The sequence below is a fragment of the Gossypium arboreum genome, chromosome 12, assembly GCF_025698485.1.
Source record: "Gossypium arboreum isolate Shixiya-1 chromosome 12, ASM2569848v2, whole genome shotgun sequence".
Classification (NCBI taxonomy): domain Eukaryota; kingdom Viridiplantae; phylum Streptophyta; class Magnoliopsida; order Malvales; family Malvaceae; genus Gossypium; species Gossypium arboreum.
In genome coordinates, this window is record NC_069081.1 from 77,865,622 (window position 1) to 77,886,591 (window position 20,970).

The window sequence follows — 20,970 nt, forward strand, 5'->3', positions numbered from 1 at the left end:
TAACGGACAGTTTTTAAAAATTTTATCCACATAACATATTGGTCTAAGGGGTTTGAAACTTTAACCACGAATTCAGTGAATTCAATAGGTAAATTTTTAACATAGACTAAATTTGTGCATATGTATAAATGTGTGGAACCAGGATCAATCAAAGCAGTAATATCAGAATCAATAAGAGAAAAAGTACCAGTAATGACGTCTGGTGCAAAAGCATTTTCTCTAGCACTAATAGCATATGTCCTTGCTGGTGCTTATGCTTCAGATTTAACTGTTGAATCCCTTGTAGTACCTCGGCTACCATTGACATTGCAAGGGTGATAGGGTGGCCTACCTCTCAAGGTGGTATTACTCGGCTTCGAAGTTTGATCAGTATCTTTTTCAGTCCTTTCCGGGAAATCTTTGAGAAAATGATCAAGGGAACCATATCGGTAACAAGCTCCACTTGTCAAATGACAGCTCCCAAAATGAAATTTATTACAGTATTTACACCTCAGTTTGGGGTTACCGACACTTTCCACACTTGTTACAGATGGAGACAAAGATCTTAGAGTAAAACGTTGAGAACCTCACTTGTAACACCCCAAACCTGGCCCAGACGTTATGGCCGAATCTGACGTGCCACATTAAAGTTAAAAATCCATGTCTCATTTTTGTGTTTTAAAAACTGACTTTTATTAAGTTAATAAAGTGAATGGAAGCTGGGCACCAGGTAGGTATCCATAACAGAGGAGGTGAGCCATGAAGGCTGCTTAAGTACCAAGCTCCTCGGTTGGATCCAATCCTAGACATGCCCACAACCATTGCCACACTTGGTTATAACGAGTTGAAATTTCCTTGAGTGGATATCTTTGATAAATCGAATAATTGTAACGTTGTGTTATTTTGAAAACAAGTACCGTTTTGAAAATGAGCCCTAAGTCTAGCCCATTTGAATTATTATCAACCAGTTTAAAGTTATTAAAAATAAAATAATCCCAGAAAAGAGAAGAAAACAAAGTTAAAATGGCCTTATTACAACCCAAAAATAAGTAGTAAATTAGATAAACTAAAGAAAACTAGTCACTTATTTCAAAGCCCAAAAGCGATCACCGTGGTCACTCTAAATCCCCTCTGACTCCAAGTCCCCAAATCAAGGCTCGCCTGCAAGGTTAGGAAGGGGGTGAGTTTGGAAACTCAGTGTGCAACAAGCCTCTTTCAGAGCCCAAAACAATATCAGCCCGCTGGGACTAAGCCCAACTTCAATCTCAACATATACTGGGCCGAAGCCTTTGCATTATTCATGTCACTGGGCCGAAGCCTTTTCATTATCATATCACTGAGCCGAAGCCTTTACTGTAAACGGTATGGCCCATAGGCCCAAATCAATACCACATGCATTATTAATGGATGCATGGAAGCCCATTTGGGGAGACAACTTAACCCACCAACCACTACTCTCCACCCTTTACCAACCAAGCTCTCCATGTGGGCAATAACTCAACCCACCCAACCAAACTCTCCACCGCCAGCATAGCTGCTTTATCATATAACTAGAGGCCTAGCCTCTTTTACTAACTAGGGCAAAGCCCTTTTTGATAAACTGGGGCAAAGCCCTTTTCGATAAACTGGGGCAAAAGCCCTTTTGCACTTCCTTCATCCATATAAAACCCAACCCATGCATAAATGAATACATCATATACATATCATACATATCATGCGCATATCATGTCCAATCATTTATATCAAAGTCTCATGCATCAAACTCATAATTAAACCCTAGGGGTATAATGGTCATCTTTACCTAGGGGCAAAACAGTCATTTTCCATATTATAAGGGTAATTTTGTAATATCAGGGTTTCCATGTTCATTAACCATTACCAATCACTCCAAGTGTTTAAACAATGATTTTAACGCACTTTATCAAATTCGGGCTTTTGGGCCCAAACCCCTAATAGGCCCTACGAATTTCGATTTAGTCACTTAGGCCCATTTAGCCTATATTAAACAACAGTATTAATAATCTTAACATGTAATTTGACAGGATTCCATTTTCTACCAAATTTACCCGAATGGGCCCGGAAGCCAGTTGGGCCTAATTTTAGCCTCTCGAGGCCCAACTTACCATCGTGCACAAAATCGTGGCCTTACCTGTTCCAACGATCCTGATCATCGAACTTAGCGAAACTAACTAACCTATGAGCGTTCGCGTGCTCACGAGTCCTCGAAATACTGGAAGTTTGGCATTTCAGTTTTTCGGCATATATCGATTTAAGCTACGAAAGAGGGTTTGTTACACACCTGATTTGCGATATTCCTTGACGAGATCTCCCACAGCAACCTACAGTTATACACCTCCATTTTTAGTGTACAAATCATACTTATCAAACCCAAAATCTACCTTACCACATTCAGCCAAAGACCCCTAATGGCCATAGTTCACTTACCTCCACAAGGTCTAACAATATGATCCAAGCCTATCCAAATTGACACCCCACGCCTTGCTGCTCCTCCAACGTATCTACTCCACTATACAAACCATAAAAAGTCAAAAGAAAAAGCCCAATAAGGCTTATATCTCTAATCGGCCACCTCCCTACACTATAGGGGTTTCAGCTTTTGTCAACAGTTACTACTGAATCGGTTTAGAGTACGAATACTTACCACAGTCTCCTTCCTTGAACTGTTTAAAACTTAGAAGATAAAGGGATTGGCCACCAAAACGTGAAGGGAAAAGGAAGGTTGCTGGTAAATAAAGAATCGGCACCACCAAGCTTCACAGGTTCAGCTTTTACGACTTTTCGGCAGATGTGGAGGTAAGGAAAGAAGTAGTAAGTGAACGGAACGGAGTAGTGGGCTGGTTTTGGAGAAAAGAAAAAGAAGAAATGCTGGATGTAAGGGTGGTAGATTCGGCTAGAGAAGACGAAAGAAAAAGAAAAGACTAATCCTAAAGAAGAAAATGGCACAACCTAAGTCCCTAATGCTGAAAATACTTACCTAATATCCCTTTCCTGAAATCCCCTCTCTAATCCCCTCTATTCGGCTAACTCTATCTCCCTCTCAAATCCCTAAAATCTCTCCCCTTATCCCTCCTTAATCCATGCGTTTGACTGATTCAAACTCTCTCCCGCAGAGTTCCATTCGGCTACAACTCCTGCGTGCTTAAAGCATAAAAATTAACATCACACTTGCCATCACAGAGAATCGAACCCAGGCTTTCCTCCTACCACTTACACACCACCTTTTTAGCTCCTTAGTGGCGTCACTTAGCCACTTTACCAGAGGCTCTCTTGTGATACATTTTCCCCAAAATTTTTAATAAGACCACCTATCCAAAGTCCCTAACTTCTTAAGTCCAAAATTCAAAAATTCTACCGGGTTTTGGCCATCACATGGACCTTCCATAAGCCCATTTACACACTCCAATTATGAATTTCACAACCATATACCAAATTTTAAAAATTTACCAAAATCTCGCGAATCACGGAAAAACCCGAAAATCAGGATGTTACAACTCTACCCTCCTTAAAGAAATTTCGGTCTCGAAATTTTACCTGATCCAAACAGTTGAGGGTACTGCTGACGCATCGCGTCCTCTGTCTCCCAAGTAGCTTCTTCTTTACCATGGTTTCTCCAAAGTACCTTCACTAATGGGACTGACTTCCTTCTCAGCACCTTGACCTCATGATCAAGTATCTATACAGGTTCTTCTTCGAAGGTCAAATCTGACTGTACTTCGATTTCTGCAACTGGCATGATATGAGTTGGGTCAGAACGATATCGCCTTAACATGGACACATGAAAAACATCGTGAATACGATCTAGCTCTAGAGGTAACTCTAGCCGATAAGCCACTGGCCTTATCCGTTTAATAATTCGATAAGGCCCAATGAACCGTGGACTCAACTTGCCCTTCTTACCAAACCTAAATATCTTCTTCCAAGGCGAAACTTTCAAAAAGACCATGTCCCCAATCGTATATTCAATATCCTTACGCTTCAGATCGGCATACGACTTTTGTCGATCTGTTGCCTCCTTTAACCGATTCCTGGTCACCTTCACCTTGTCTTCAGTATCCGTTATTAACTCTGGCCCAAGTACTTGCCTTTCCCCCAACTCTGCCCAACAAGTAGGCGAACGACACCTTCGCCCATACAGTGCCTCATAAGGGGCCATCTGAATACTTGCTTGTTAACTGTTGTTATACGCGAACTCCGCCAATGGTAAGTAATCCTCCCAACTGCCCCTAAATTCAATAACACAACCTCTCAACATGTCTTCTAGAATCTGAATGACCCTCTCTGACTGCCCATCCCACTAAGGGTGAAAAGCCGTACTGAAATCCAATTGCGTTCCCAACGCCTCATGCAACTTCTGCCAAAATCGAGATGTAAACCTTGGGTCTCGGTCAGAAATTATCGATACTAGCACCCCATACAACCGCACTATCTCTACCACATACAACTTGGCCAGCTTCTGAAGTGAGTAATCGGTTCAGACAGGTATGAAATGGGCAGATTTTGTGAGCCTATCCACAATTACCCAAACTGAATCCCTCTTGGAAGGCGTCAACGGCAACCCACTTACAAAATCTATAGTTACCCTTTCCCACTTCCAAAGTGGTATCTTCACTGGCTGTAACAATCCTGAAGGCAATTGACGCTCAGCCTTTACTTGTTGACACGTCAAACATTTCCCCACAAATTCGATCACTTCTCGCTTAAGCCCAGGCCACCAATATAGCTCTCGTAAGTCTCGATACAACTTATTCCCTCCTGGATGCATAGCACATGGTCCACTATGTGCCTCCCTTAAAATCATCAACCTTAAATCAGGTTCCTTCGGCACGCAAATTCTTCCTCGAAAATAAAGAACCCCATCATTATTTAACCCAAAATCTTGATTCTCCCCCTTCTCGACTTGCTGAAACCGAGAAACCAACGACTCATCCTCCAACTGCTGCTTCTTAATCTGCTCCACCCAAGTCGGTCTCACTTGTAACTCTGCCAATAAGCTTCCATCGTCATACAAACTTAAACGAGCAAACATTGCCTTCATTTCCGCCACAGTCCTTCGACTTAACGCATCAGTTACAACATTTGCCTTGCCTGGATGGTACTCAATCGAACAGTCATAGTCCTTTAACAACTCTATCCACCTTCGCTGTCTAAGATTCAGCTCCTTTTGAGTCAGCAAGTACTTAAGACTCTTATGATCCATATAAATAATGCATCTCTCGCCATACCAGTAGTGCCTCCATATTTTAAGCGCAAAAATCACCGCTGCCAACTCCAAGTCATGAGTGGGATAGTTTACCTCATGAGGCTTAAGCTGTCGTGAAGAATAAGTGACCACTTTACCCTCTTGCATCAACACGCAGCCCAAACCTACGTGTCACGCATCGTTGTACACAGTGAAATCTTTGCCAGACTCTGGCTGAATCAACACTGGTGCCTGAGTCAAAACCTTTTTCAGCTTCTCAAAAGCCTATTGCTGCTTATTTGTCCAAACAAAAGGTGCTCCCTTCCTTATAAGTTTAGATAAACTGTCGCCAACACGTAAAATCCTTCCACGAATCTTCGATAATAACTCGTTAACCCCGTAAAACTTTGAATTTCATTATCGACCTACCGGCTTCTATTCCAGAATTGCCTCAATCTTTCGAGGGTCCACCTTGATCCCCTCAGCAGACACAACATGCCCCAAGAAAGTTACTTCCTTCAGCCAAAACTTACACTTACTAAACTTTGCGTAAAGTTGCTTTTCTCTTAGCACTTGTAGCACAATACGAAGATGTTCATCATGCTTCTCTTCCATTTCTGAGTACACCAAGATATCATCGATGAAAACGACTACGAACTGATCCAAGTATGGCTGAAACACCCGATTCATTAAATCCATGAATGCTGCCAGTGCATTAGTCAAACCAAAAGGCATAACCAGAAACTCGTAATGACCATATCGAGTCCTGAATGCCGTCTTATGAATATCCACTTCTTTGACTCTCAACTAATGATATCCTGACCGAAGGTCGATCTTAGAAAATCATTTTTTTCCAAATCATAACAACTATGCTACAATTTCTTAAATTTTTTGGTTCGATCTCATGCCAAGTCCTTCAATTAAATCAATGCCAAGTTAGGCCAATCGATGTAGACCCATTTCCTCAAGTTTGGAACAACGATGCACTAGATAAATTTATGCATACACCGCACAACCTCAAATTCGATATTTAGTTAATAGCTCAATCACTTACCTCATTCATCACAATTTATACCAACAACCAAACGTTGCACACATAGTGCTTATTATGTTTGCACACATAGTGCCATAGTAAATCGCACACATAGTGCTATAGTAAATCGCACACATAGTGCATTTGAGATTCCCTCATGCTTCAACCTCCCAATCGGCACACATAGTGCCCTATGTTGATTCATCATGGTAAAGCAATTTACTAAATTCAAATTGTACATATGGTCATATTAATAACTAGGAGAATCACTCCGAAAAATATCTATCCAAGGAGTTCTCACAAAAAGTGCTTAAGGACTTACCTTGCGTTGAGTATAACGGTTCCGACCCGGCTACTCGATGTCCTTGGCTTTGCCCTTGCTTGTTTCCCCTTCTTTAACTTCTCGGGCTTAATAAATAAATAAACTAGTTTAATCATCTTGCTATACATTTATAATTCAATTACACATGCATATGTATATTTGTATATTCGGCAACCCCTCTTACTAATTACCCATTTAGTCGATTATATACATGATTAAAGGTAACATCACGAATGGGCATACTTATATATATATATATATATATATATACATACCCGAATGTGCACCAAAAATTTGACTCAACATCACCTACATACTCACTTTGATGGCTGAATATATATATATGTATAGTGTCATCTATAACATCATCTAAACACCTAAATTCTTCTCATGCACACTTGATCGACTTTTTCCCAATCTAGCATAGCTTCACCTCCATTTGTGATATCATATAAATTTGCATGTTGCTACATTTCTTAAGTTCAACATCTTTATGCCCATTATAGCCACTCCCATAATCAAATTCTAAAATCGGCAACATCCCTTTCAATTATGTTAGTAGAATACTCATCCCTTCTTAGTCCCAACTTCGGCACCTCCAACAAAATGACTTAACATCTTCACTTTCATGCTAACATAACAAGCAACTTAGTTCATCCATACAACTAACATGTTAATAGCATCAAGGTATCAACTAAAATTTTTAAGCTTCTTGTCAAATCCCAACTCTCCAACAACCCCAAATCCAACCATGGGATAGATAGAATTCAAACTAACAACCAAAAATATACATGAATTTAAAGGAATAACTTCAACATACCTCAACTTAGATACTAGTATGGCCGACTTCTCCAAAGCTTTTCTCTCTTTCTTTCACTTGGTTTTTCGGCTAAAGGGTAGCAAGGATGAACACCCTTTTTTTTTTGTTCATTTTCTTATTATTAATCTTTATTTTTCCTCTATTTTAATTGCTTACCAATATTAAATAATAATAACAACATAATCTTGGAAGAATGAAGCCATGCTTGGCCGGCCACTCAACATAGTTTGGGGCATTTTGACATGCAAACCCAACTTTTCATATTTCAATACTATTTGGTCCTTACTTATGTACCTATCAAATTTTCTAAGTCTCTCAACTAAATCCTTTCGAGCAAGATTCACATTCCTAAGATAAAAATTAAAACATCAAATTTTTATACAAGTACTACCACACATATAAGGTATGCAAATAAAATTTTAACTAAATTTTATGACTCAGTTTTGTGGTCCCGAAACCACATTCCGACTAGGGTCAAATTAGGGCTGTTACAGCTTGTCCAGCACCCCTGCCGGGTGCCCCACATCCTCGTCCATTACCATTGCCACCCCCACCTTGCCCCTGACCTCTCTGTGGTGGTGGTCCTCCTCGCTGTGGTTGGACATTCCTTTGCTCTGCAGCTACATCCTGAGCTGCTTTCTGAGGACATTCTCTGAACTTATGCTCCTTTGACCCACATCGAAATCATGCTCCAGTTCGTTTCCAGCACTCCCCCATATGTACCCTGCCCCAGTCCCTGCAAGCCTGCGGTCTAAAGGTATTCACTGGAACTGCTCGAACCGGTTCCTCCATTCTAGCTCTTTTAACATTCCTATTTGTAGCACTTGGGGGTCCAGAATCCCTCCTAAATCTGGGTCGATCCTTCTCACGGTTAGGCCATTCAGTTCTATTTACTTCTTCGGCTATCTTAGCCTTTTCAACCAACGCAGCGAAATCACGCTTCCTCTGTGGAGCTATCAGTATCCTAAGCTCATCGCGAAGACCATCCTCAAATTGAACACTGCGCTCATATTCAGTCGCAACTATCCCGCTGGCGTATCGACTCAACCTCAAAAATTCCACCTCATACTCCGCGACAGTCTTATTACCTTGAGTCAGATTTAAAAATTCCTTTCGACGGGCATCCACATAACTAGCTCTAACATACCTCCCCTTAAAGGAAGTCTTGAACAATTCCCAGGTTACTTGTTCAATCGGGGTGCTCTCCCTTACGGTGATCCATCATCGGTATGCCTCGTCTCGTAGCAATGACACAACCCCCTTCAGCTTTTGCTCCATAGAGCAATCTAAATCGTCCATAATCTGCTTTGTTGCTTCCAGCCAATATTCAGCCACATTTGGAACTACCCTAGATACGGCCCTAAAAACTTCTACTCCATTAGCCCAAAGTCGCTCTGAGATGCATCCCCTATTTATTATCCCAGTGCTAGCTCCAGCAACTCTTTTTAAAACCCTTAACATTGCTTGGGACAAAGCATCATCCCCCGTAGCTGGATCATAAGACCCAGTCTCAGTTGCCTGTGGCACGAATGCCTCATCAGCTGGCCTATGCCCTGAGGATGAAGATTTAGCCTGCACCCTTCCGCGACCACGTCCGCGGCCTCGTCCACGAGTTCCTCTTGTACTCATATCAAATTATCTGATTACGAATTTTATGACATTATTTTAATGTTCAATTGTTTATTACGAGATGTCTTATGGAAATATAGTAGTTCAAAGATTGTTTTCGCAACGTCGTAGCCTAGCTACAGTCTCATTCCTACCGTTTTACAACTCTACCCTATCTAAAGTATCATAGTAGGGTCTCAGCATCATATCAATATCACATAACGCAAAAATAGAGTATACTTACAGACTTGGTGCCGGGGATTCAGTGTGCCAGTTCTTTCTCCAAACCATTTAAAACCATAAACCATGTATTTAGTTACAGAAAATAGAATTTCTTTAAAATTTGAAAAAAAGATACCTTTGTTCGAAATTCTCAATTTTAGACCCGTTTAAAAACCCACAGTCGAGTTGTTGCAATCGGGCTCTGATACCACTAAATGTAACACCCCAAACCCGGCCCAGACGTTATGGTTGAATCTGACGTGCCACATTAAAGTTAAAAATCCATGTCCCGTTTTAGTGTTTTAAAAACTGACTTCTGTTAAGTTAATAAAGTGAATGGAAGCTGGGCACCAGGTAGGTATCCATAACAGAGAAGGTGAGCCATGAAGCCTGCTTAAGTACCAAGCTCCTCGGTTGGATCCAATCCTAGACATGCCCACAACCATTGCCACACTTGGTTATAACGAGTTGAAATTTCTTTGAGTGGATATCTTTGATAAATCGAATAATCGTAACGTTGTGTTATTTTGAAAACAAGTATCATTTTGAAAACGCGCCCTAAGTCTAGCCCATTTGAATTATTATTAACCAGTTTAAAGTTATTAAAAATAAAATAATCCGAGAAAAGAGAAGAAAACAAAGTTAAAATAGCCTTATTACAACCCAAAAATAAGTAGTAAATAAGAAAAACTAAAGAAAACCAGTCACTTATTTCAAAGCCCAAAAGCGATCACTGTGGCCACTCTGAATCCCCTCCGACTCCAAGTCCCCAAATCAAGGCTCACCTGCAAGGTTAGGAAGGGGGTGAGTTTGGAAACTCAGTGTGCAACAAGCCCCTTTCAGAGCCCAAAACAATATCAGCCTGCTAGGCCTAAGCCCAACTTCAATCTCAACATATACTGGGCCGAAGCCTTTGCATTATTCATGTCACTGGGCCGAAGCCTTTTCATTATCATATCACTGGGCCGAAGCCTTTACTGTAGATGGTATGGCCCATAGGCCCAAATCAATACCACATGCATTATTAATGGATGTATGCAAGCCCATTTGGGGAGACTACTCAACCCACCAACCGCTACTCTCCACCCGTACCAACCAAGCTCTCCATGTGGGGAATAACTCAACCCACCCAACCAAACTCTCCACTGCCAGATAGCTGCTTTATCATATAACTGGAGGCCTAGCCTCTTTTAATAACTGGGGCAAAGCCCTTTCTGATAAACTGGGGCAAAGCCCTTTTCGGTAAATTGGGGCAAAAGCCTTTTTGCACATCCTCCATCCATATAAAACCCAACCCATGCATAAATGAATACATCATGTGCATATCATACATATCATGCGCATATCATGTCCAATCATGTATATCAAAGTCTCATGCATCAAACTCATAATTAAACCCTAGGGGTATAATGGTCATCTTTACCTAGGGGCAAAATAGTCATTTTCCATATTATATGGGTAATTTTGTAATTTTACCAAAATATCAGGGTTTCCATGTTCATTAACCATTACCAATCACTCCAAGTGTTTAAACAATGATTTTAACGCACTTTATCAAATTCGGGCTTTTGGGCCCAAACCCCTAATGGGCCCTACGAATGTCGATTTAGTCACCTAGGCTCATGTAGCCTATATTCCACAACGGTATTAACAGTCTTAACGTGTAATTTTATAGGATTCCATTTTCTACCAAATTTACCCGAATGGGCCCGATTTTAGCCCCTCGAGGCCTAACTTACCATCGTGCACAAAATCGTGCCCTTACTTGTTCCAACGATCCCAATCATCAAACTTAGCGAAACTAACTAACCTGTGAGCGTTTGCGTGCTCACGAGTCCTCGAAATATCAGAATTTCTGCATTTTGCCTTTTCGGCATATATCGATTTAAGCTACAAAAGAGGGTTCGTTACACACCTGATTTGCGATATTCCTTGACGAGATTTCCCACGGCAACCTATAGTTATACACCTCCAGTTTTAGTGTACAAATCATACTTATCAAACCCAAAATCTACCTTACCACATTCGGCTAAAGACCCCTAATGGCCATAGTTCACTTACCTTCACAAGGTCTAACGATATGATCCAAGCCTATCCAAATCGACACCCCACGCCTTGCTGCTCCTCCAACGTATCTACTCCACTATACAAACCATAAAAACTCAAAAGAAAAAGCCCAATAAGGCTTATATCTCTAATCGGCCACCTCCCTAAACTATAGGGGTTTCGGATTTTGTCAACAGTTACTACTGAATCGGTATAGAGTATGAATACTTACCACAGTCTCCTTCCTTGAACTGTTTAAAACTGAGAAGATAAAGGGATTGGCTACCAAAACGTGAAGGGAAAAAGAAGGTTGCTGGTCAATAAAGAATCGGCACCACCAAGCTTCACAGGTTTGGCTTTTTGCGGCTTTTCGACAAATGTGGAGGTAAGAAAAGAAGTAGTAGGTGAATAGAAGAGAGTAGTGGGCTAGTTTTGGAGAAAAGAAAAGGAAGGAATGCTGGATGTAAGGGTGGTAGATTCGGCTAGAGAAGAAGAAAGAAAAAGAAAAGACTAATCTTAAAGGAGAAAACGGCACAACCTAAGTCCCTAATGCCGAAAATACTTACCTAATACCCCTTTGCCGAAATCCCCTCTCTAATCCCCTCTATTCGGCTAACTCTATCTCCCTCTAAAATCCCTAAAATCTCTCCCCTTATCCCTCCTTAATCTATGCGTTTGACTGATTCAAACTCTCTCCCACAGAGTACCATTCGGCTATAACTCCTGCATGCTCAAAGCATAAAAATTAACATCACACTTGCCATCACAGGGAATCGAACCCAGGCTTTCCTCCTACCACTTACACGCCACCTTTTTAGCTCCTTAGTGGCGTCACTTAGCCACTTTACCAGAGGCTCTCTTGTGATACATTTTACCCACAATTTTTAATAAGACCACCTATCCAAAGCCCCTAACTTCTTAAGTCCAAAATTCAAAAATTCTACCGGGTTTTGGCTATCACATGGGCCTTCCATAAGCCCATTTACACACTCCAATTATGAATTTCACAACCATATACCAAATTTTAAAAATTTACCAAAATCTCGCGAATCACGAAAAAACCCAAAAATCAGGATGTTACATCACTCTTTCCCAGAATATCCAGTAAAAGTGGTAGAACGATCATGATACTTCTTTGATTTCTTTGAAGCAGATGATTGTGATTTTCCCATAAATCTTTTACCAGAAATCCAAGCTTCTCTCTCTGCTTGTTTCTTTTCTTTACTTAATTCATTGGCTTTGTGTGCTCGATCAGCCAGTACAACAAATTCCCTTAATTTAAGAATTCCAATCAATAGTTTGATATCTTCATTTAAACCTTTTTCAAAATGTTTACACATATCAGCCTCTGTCGGAACCCATTCTCTGGCATAGTTACTTAGCTAAACAAATTCTCACTCATTCTCAGATACAATCATGTTTCCCTTTTTAAGCTTTAAAAATTCTTTCTTTTTCTGATCCAAAAATCTCTGACTGATGTACTTCTTTCTAAATTCAGTTTGAAAGAATTCCCATGTAACATTTTCTATCGGTACAACTGAAATCAAGGTATTCCACTAATGGTAGGCTATATCTTTTAATAAATAAACTGCACATTTCAAACATTCGGTTGGTGTACATGATAATTCATCTAAAACCCTGAAGGTATTTTCCAACCAAAATTCAACCCTCTCTAGATCATCATCGGCAGTATCCCTAAATTCCTCTGCACCATATTTATAGATTTTATCCACTGGAGGCTTATCGATTCTAACATGTTTAGCACCCTGTGCCATCTCTGGAACCGATTGACGAACAAGAGGGAGAAGTTGTTGTATAGTAGGATTTGTTCTCAAATATTCAGTGAACCACTCATTCATCATTTGAAAGAAGACTTTCTTTGCCTCCTTACCTCGGCCCTCAGATACGGGCCTTCTACTACTAGGTGTAGCTCGTTGAACGAAAGCTTGAGCAGTGCTCTCAACCTTCTCAGATTCAGCTTTAGCTTGGTTGGATGACATTACTATATGAAAAACACATTTAAAAATGGTCAGGAGATATCAAACTATCAAAAATTATATAATGGCATGTATAGCTAAACTCATACTTGCTATGTTAGTCTGAGAATTGATTAAACCATAACTCTGATACCAATAAATGTAACACCCCAAACCCGTATCCATTGCCAAAATAGGGTTACGGAGCATTACCAAAGTTTACAGAACAATTTCATGTAATTCACGTCATTTACCATTCATATTCGAAAGTAATCATATTGTCCCTTGAATAGACCATCAAGGCCCAATTTAAACATTAGAATCAAGTCGGGATTAAATTGGGATCTCAGAGAATTATTTGCAAAATTTAAATATTTTTCTTTCATACAGGGGTCACATGCCTGTGTGAGTAGGCCATGTGGTTTACACGGCCAAATGACATGCCCATGTCTTAGGCCGTGTAGGCTTACGATGTGAGGTACACGACCATGTCACAGCTTGTGTCCTTACCCGTGTAACTCTCTGACATGACCTTATGGCCTGCCACACGCCCGTGTGGTCAATTTAATTTTCACAAATTAGGTATAGGTTTTACACGGCCAAGACACACGCCTATGTTCTAGGCTGTGTATCAGACATGGTTGTGACACACGCCCATGTCTCTGCCCGTGTGCCCAATTCTGAGCATTCTGTTTCTAAATTTTAAGATGTGGGGGACACACGTCCAAACCACATGCCCATGTGCCAGGACATGTGTCACACACGGTCAAGACACACGCCCGTGTGGACAAAATAAAGCCATTTCCTGGCTTTATTTCTCACCAAAATTTTGCCATTAACTTAGAACAACACTTGCATATATTTAACAATCAAATTGCAATTATTAAATCAAGCCAACATCATTAACAGGTGTGGTATAACATCACCTATTTTCATATAATCAAACTTACCCCTTTTTGTAAAGGAATATATGATAAACCGTAATTTATACATATTTCTACCCCATGTTTAATGCATTTTATGGATGATTTCCCATTAGAATTGGTGAATTCGATGCTCCTATTGTTTTAATTTCATGTTTTATACTTAGGAGAGCATAGGAGAGCGAAAGGAACGAGAAACGAGCCAAAATGGAGAAAATGGGCCAAAGTACAAAATCAACACGGGCAGACCACACGGCCGTGTCAATTTGGCAGGATCGAGTACAACCTGAAGTAATCGCACACGGGTGTGTCCCTGCCGAGCCCAAGTTGAGTCCAATTCAGAAAAAGCTACTTTTGAGGGCTCTTAGGCATTCCAAAGCCTATAAATACACCCTAGAGGATGAAGAAAAGGGGCACATGGAATAGGGAGTAAGAAATTACTCCAAGGAAGCCGATTGATCCATCTCAAAAGCCGGATTCATCATTAAGATTGAAGATCTCTCCTCAATTTCCCCTTCAGGAGTTTTGTGTTTTCTTTATGTTTTGTATTCTTTATTATTTTGAGATGTTTTCTTATTTTGTTATAAACTAAAACCCCTAAATACCTAAGGGGAATGAAACCTAAGACGAATCTTGTTATTATTTTCTGAATTGTATGATAAATATTTAACTTGTTCTTAATTATGTGTTCTTAATTCTTGTTTTGATATCCAGGATACTGATTCAAGATAAGCTCTTATTCAGAGGAGGAATAGACGCTGTGTAAGAGTACATTCATCATAATGAAGCGGAGTTGTTTGCACGCCTAGACATAGGGTGACAAGATTTTTCCAGATTAGGGTGAAACCTAATAAAGGGGATCCATAGATCTAGTTAATGCAAACCTAGGGTGTTAATTAGAGAAAGGTCTCAATTATTCAATCTAAGGATTAGACGTTATCAGTCTTGAATAGGGATAATAACATAACTTAGGGATCTCTACGGAACAAGTTAAATGAATAAATCGTCCAATTCGGAGCCAGAATAACAAGTACAGCCTAGGTGGATTTTTCCTTAGGTATTGTCTTAATTCAATTTATTTTCCCAAAAGCAATTCCCCAATTCCATTCTCTGTGAATTCTTAGTTTAGATAATTAGTTAGTTAAAATAAAAACCTCTTTATTTTTAGGCTAGATAATAAAAAGACAGTCATTACTAGTACTTTTATCTCCTTTGAGTTCGACAATCCGGTCTTGCTAAAACTATACTACTGTTCGATAGGTACACTTTATTATAAATATTTAAAACCTATCACGAAACCACGCGATCATGTTTTTTGCGCCGTTGCCGGCGAACTAAGATATTAGGAACGCTCAATTTTTATTACTTTAGCCATTTATTTTTCTTGCAATTTAATTTAATTTAATTTATTATTATTATTTATTAATTTACTTTTTTCTTTCTCTTGGCAAGTTTTTATAGTTTATGACTAGAAGAAACCCGTCAGGACCACTACTTTTTGACAAAGAAATCGATCGCACAATTCGCAGAAACCAAAGAGAAATAAGGTGAAGCTTAAGATACACAGAGAATGAGCAAAAGGATGATACTCAACCCCCAACCGAAGAGATGGCTAAAAACCAAGACAATCAGCTACCGCCTGCAATTGCGGTTAATCAAAATCCTACTCCACATACTATGTATGATTATGCTAAACTTTCTTTAACAGGAACTGAATCGAGCATAGTTAGAACTGTTGTAGCTGTAAATACTTTTGAACTAAAACTTAACACTATTCAAATGATACAGTAATTTGTTCAGTTTGATGGTTTGCAGGATGAGGATCCCAATGCTCACTTAGCAAACTTCTTAGAACTATGCGATACATTTAAACTTAATGGTGTTTTTGATGATGCCATTCGTCTTCGGCTATTCCTTTTTCATTGAGAAACAAAGCTAAATAGTGGTTGAACTCATTACCACAAGGGTTAATCACTACTTGGGAACAAATGACCAAAAAATTTCTATTAAAATATTTTCCGCCAGCTAAAATAGCTAAATTACATAATGATATCTCTTCGTTTGTGCAGATGGACTTAGAAACTCTTTACGGTGCATGGGAGAGATACAAAGACTTACTGAGAAGGTGCCCTCACCATGGGTTACCACTTTGGCTACAGGTTCAAACGTTCCATAATAGCCTGAACCCTTCGACTTGACAAATGGTTGAAGCAGCAGCTGGTGGAACCATCAATAATAAAACACCTGAAGATGCCTATGAGTTTATAGAGGAGATGTCACTGAAAAACTATCAGTGGCAAGTCATGAGGACTAAGCCAACTAAAACAGCAGGAGTTTATAACGTCGATTCAGTTACTATGCTGTCAAACAATGTAGAACTTCTAAATAAAAAGATTGATGGTTTACTTTGTTCTACTCTGGTACATCCAGTAATGAGGTGCGAGACAAATTGAGGAGGAGCATGCACAGAGTATCAACCCTTCAACCCTAGCATCGAGGAGGAACAAGTCCAATATATGGGTAACAATAACTCTCGATCCCAAAATAACCCATATAGTAACACTTACAATGCAAGTTGGAGGAACCACCCCAATTTCTCGTAGGGCGGTCAAGGAAATCAAAGACCACAACATCCTCTGGGTTTTCAACAACCACCCTATCAACAGGAAAAGAAGCCAAACCTTGAAGAGATTCTCTCAAAGTTTATATCGGTGTCAGAAACCCGTTTTTAAAACACCGAGACAGCACTTAAAAATCAACAAGCATTGATCCAAGGGCTCGAAACTTAGATAGGCCAGCTTTCCAAACTAATCTTCGAATGACCACAAGGTAGCTTGCCATGTAATACTGAACCCAACCCAAGGGAACAGCTCAATGCAATTAATATTCAAGATGACGAAGGAGTCGTTGAGCCTGAACCAGGACCGAGGCAAGAAACTGTGGTAAGCAAAGGTCAATGTGAGGTAGGTTATAATAAAAATAAATCAGTGAATGTCGAATATAAACCTCGTGTGCCATACCCCAACACGACAAGGAAAGACCGCTCAGATGAACAATTTGGTAAATTCCTTAAACTCTTAAAAAAATTACACATTAACTTACCGTTTATTGAAGCTCTATCGCAGATGCCAAACGCAATGAAATTTTTAAAAGAGCTTTTAGCAAATAAGCGAAAGTTGGACGAGGCGTCGCATGTGGAGCTAAAAGCAGTGTGCTCAGCTATTCTGCAAAATAAGCTACCAAAAAAACTTAAAAGATCTAGGGAGTTTTACAATTCCTTGCTTAATTGGTAGTTTAGATGTTAATAATGCATTAGCTGATTTAGGGGCTAGTATCAACGTCATGCCTTACAGAATGTTTAAGCAACTAGGTCTCAGGAAACCCAAACAGACTAGGATAAGCATTTAATTAGCAGATAAAACTATAAGATTCCCTAGGGGTATTATTGAAGATGTGCTAGTTAAAATCAATAAATTTATATTTCCTGTTGACTTCATTATTCTAGACATAGAGGAGGATAGCAACACTCCTTTAATTCTAGGAAGGCCCTTTTTAGCAACTGCTAAAACAATTATTGATGTTGGCACAGGTGAACTCACACTCCGTGTGGGAGATGAAACAATCACCCTTCAAGCTCGCAATTCCGGCAAGACATTGGAAATTGAAGATGATCGTCTAAACCATTCTACTAAAACTGACAATATGGTGCAACCTTCTTTGCAGGAAATGAGTCTGAAGGAAGTATATGAGCCATTCTCAAGCAATAATAGAAGACCTATTCATGAAGATCAAAGGCTACAAATCGAGAAGCTAGATGAATGGCGAACGCATAAATCGAGAACACTCGACAAATGGAATCTACGATAGAACGAGCTCAATACCTTTCCAAATCAACTTAAGGTTAGAGATAGAGTCTTATTAGATGCCGCAGATCCCCACATTGTCGCTACTACACCAAATGAAGAAATCCCTCTTACGGTACTCAGCATTTTCCCATTCAGTACGGTCGAGGTGAGTCATCCCAAGTTCAACACTTTTAAGGTAAACAACACCCGTTTAAAACCTTATTTTGATGAGATTGATAGCAGGAATGAGGAGTATAAACTCCTCAAACCACCATGATCATTCAACGGAGAGGTAAGTCAAGCTTAGAATATAAATAAGCGCTTCTCGAGAGGCAACCCGAGCACTAACTGTATTAACTTCTTTAAAATTTAGTCTTCAGCACCTAACTTACTAACGGAGCTCTTGAATACAGGTTTTCCACAGAAACACGGCCAAGCACACGAGCATGCTTAGGGCCATGTGTAAACAGGGTCCCCAAACACAGGCTACGATAAAACGCCACGGCCGTGCGACATGGCCGTGGTCGAGCCTACCAAAACAACACGGGCGTGCGACACGCCCGTGTGGAAGAACTGTAGGCAAACCTATTAAAATAGTACGGGTGTGCGACACACCCGTGTCTAGCACCCGTGGTCAAACCTGTTAGATTGACATGGGCGTGAGTCTTCATACACGGGCGTGGGAGAAGCGAACAATGCCAGACACGACCGTGCGACAGGACCGTGTGCACCCACACGCCCAAGGAACACGGGCGTGGACTAAATGTTAGACGCGCCCAAATTCAAAATTCGCGAATCACACGGGCTAAAATTGGGGAACACGGGAGTGTTACCTGGCTGTGTGCCCCATAATCTATAAATACCGTGCACTATTCACTGTCTTTCCTACTCAAAAACCCTAACCCTAGCCGTTGCAATTCAACACGGCCTCTCAGCCACGCCCGTGCGCCACCTCCAACTCTATTTTTGACGCTCAATCCTCCCTTCATAGTGTTCAAAATGTCATCTTCATGTGGTAAAAAAGCCGTTGTCCCTGCTTCAAAGAAAAGGAAGGGAGCGTCATCTTCCTCAGGTCCTACCGTAGAAGTTCGTCACCCTTTCCTGAGGTTCCCCATTGGGCCCCAAGAAGAACATTTCCAAATACTTCGGGCACGACCTTTAATTGCGAGCCACTGCATCGATTGGGCTGCGGTAGAACAAGTTCAGTTGGCTGAAGCGATTCGGGCCCTCCTAACCATCGACCCTTGGGAGCTGTTCTTTGGGATCATCGAGCCAACATACCTCGAGATCATGATGGAACTATGCTCAATGTTCCATCTTCAGACTGTAATGACAAACTACAATGATCCCGACACGGTCCAATTTCGCCTAGGCGGGTTAGTCCACCAATTCAGTGTACCAAAATTTGGTATGGCGCTGGGTTTATATAAGGAGGAATTCAAGGAGGAGAATGACTTACATGCTCTCAACTGCCACATCCATCGTTCTCCTTCACGGTGCTGGGACGCACTAGTACCAGGTGGGGCCACCTACAATCCTAGCCGCTCCAAGGAGTCAGCTCTCCCTCCATCTCTGAGGACCTACACGCCATTTTGGCTCACGCGTTTACAGGACGGCGAGAGAGCACTGGCGTCATCAACACTCATGACGCCTACTTTTTATGGTGTATGTTGGACGGGCACGTCATCGACCTTGCCTGTTTCATCGCCCTCACGATTCAGCACCAGATGGAGCGGCATAGGAAGGGAGTCATCTCCATTGGCCCCTATGTTACTCGGTTGGCTCGACACTTCGGGCTCCTCAGCACCGCAGCCCAAGAATCATTCTTAACCCTCATTGGCCAGATGTCTCCACAAGGCATCTCGAGCATGCTTAACATGAGGATGATCGAAAAGCGCTGAGGAACCTACCCTCCTCAATATCGTCTCGTCCAATCTACTGAGGAGGAGGCCTACGAGGACATTCCTAATGATGTCCCTCCACAGCACAAGGACCCACCGACTCAGCCACCACCACCCTCTTGTCAAGTTCATGCGGCGGCTTCATATGCTGACATCTCTGAGTGCCTCACTTGATTTGAGCAGCAGTGTTTTCAACGATTTGACAATATTGATGCTACTCTACAGTAGATTTGTCAGCACCTCCACATCTCATCGCCAGTCCCACCTCGCGAACCATCCAGCGATGAATATGTTTAAAAACATTTATTTATTATTTTATGTTTTTAAATTTTATTAAAACTACTTTTATTTTTATTAGATTTTAGAATTTTATTTTTAATTATCAATTTTGGTTATTTCTTTATGAGTAATTATTCTTCCTAATATCCCCTAAAAAGTTCCTGATTTTATCACAGTTATATAGAGCTCTTAAGCTCATCATCGCATAGGAACTAAAAACTCCACTGAGAAAGGTTCTCCACGACTGCCATGTCCTGATTGACCACGACCATAGCTACACTAGATATAATATTCTTTTGGCGCAGGACTTATGGACTAATGAACCTCTACCACCGCTGGAGTATCCTCATCCACTCTCCCACCGATTACTCTCCAAAACTCTGGTTCGAGGAATTTATCATACAGGAAGTTTCACTTCTCCCCCTATCTTACGATTACAAATTTGTTTTTTTCCTATCTATCTTTGTACATTGAGGACAATGTACATCTTAAGTGTGGGGGGTATTCATTTCATTATCAGAAAAATCCCTGAATGACTGCCTTGTTCTCTTGAAAAGCTCTCATATCATATTTAGGATAAATTTTGATTGATTTATGATTTTGATTGATATGTCTTGAATTAAAACATAGGAATTTATGCATTGATTGTTTAAACTTTAAGACATTAGAGAATCAAGCATGATAAGTTGATTTTTAAGAATTTAAAATCTTAGGTTGTTTCCTCAAAGTTTAGGTATTACTTTGAGTTGGAATTCACAAGTTTTAAACATCAAAAAGCCATAATTTTTGTGAGATTTTTGAGCCTTTTGAGCATCT

General features: G+C 40.5%; 1 non-coding gene across 1 annotated transcript; it reads right to left on the reverse strand.

Annotated features, from left to right (window-relative positions):
- Nucleotides 1–16,166: 16,166 nt before the first annotated feature.
- Nucleotides 16,167–16,272, reverse strand: LOC128286359 (small nucleolar RNA R71). Its single transcript, XR_008276902.1, has one exon. It is a non-coding gene; the product is annotated as a small nucleolar RNA R71 (small nucleolar RNA).
- Between the last annotated feature and the right edge of the window lie 4,698 nt (nucleotides 16,273–20,970).